Source organism: Seriola lalandi, unplaced genomic scaffold, assembly GCF_002814215.2.
Source record: "Seriola lalandi dorsalis isolate HSWRI2012SDOR001 ecotype SW California unplaced genomic scaffold, Sedor1 jcf7180001982909, whole genome shotgun sequence".
NCBI classification, from domain to species: domain Eukaryota; kingdom Metazoa; phylum Chordata; class Actinopteri; order Carangiformes; family Carangidae; genus Seriola; species Seriola lalandi.
Window position 1 is genome coordinate 1 of NW_019453575.1, and position 780 is coordinate 780.

Genomic DNA, 780 nt, shown 5'->3' on the forward strand with positions numbered 1-780 from the left:
GGGGGAGATTTTCGTTATCTGTGTCTGCATACTTTTGGCCATTTAGTGCATTCTTTTCATTTCGTTATTGCTACTTCTCCACAGCTGGTTGAAGAAGAAAGATGAGTTGGTTTCCTGTAGCTGTGACAGTGACTGCGTGGTGCTGAATGATCAGCCCCACAAACCAGACTCCACTTAATTATAATGGATTCTAAAACACTGAGTCTCCGTGTTTCTCTTTGTGTGTCTGATCAGATAAACTCAACACAGACTTTACAGCCCCATCACCACCACCACCACCAGCCCCAACCCTCTGCCTCTTTATTACCTGCTCTGGTCCCAGTTGGCTGCGAATAGGACCAGTATTTTCCTGCCGTATCTGTCCAGATTGGAGAGCACGCCGGGGAAACCATCCTTCAGAGCCTGCTTGATGCCCGGGTCCGTGGCTTTCAGGTTCTTGAACATGTCCAGGTTCTGCTGTCGGTACTCAAAATACTGTGCCAGCAGCCGGAACGCCTCGAAGTGGTTGAATTTCCTCGCCCGGAGGAATCTGAGGATAAACGCGTCGTCTGTCCTGAGGAAACCGATGTCCGGCCGGGTGATGATCATGTCCCGGACCTCCTGGATGTCCTGGTGTAAAGTCTCCGGGTTCTCTTTCAGCTCCACCTTGGCCTTCTCCAGGGTCTCTGGAGAGAGGCCAGCCTGTAAGTGAGTCATCTTTTGCAACAGCTGTCCCTCCACGGGGGACCACACCACACCAGCTTCCAGTGAAACAACTGAATAAATAGTTACCTCCAGCAA

The 780-nt window shown here is 50.9% G+C and overlaps 1 pseudogene; it reads right to left on the reverse strand.

The window, feature by feature from the left end:
• Nucleotides 1–307: 307 nt before the first annotated feature.
• LOC111659391 (clavesin-2 pseudogene) lies at nt 308–771 on the reverse strand (annotated as a pseudogene).
• Nucleotides 772–780: the final 9 nt, after the last annotated feature.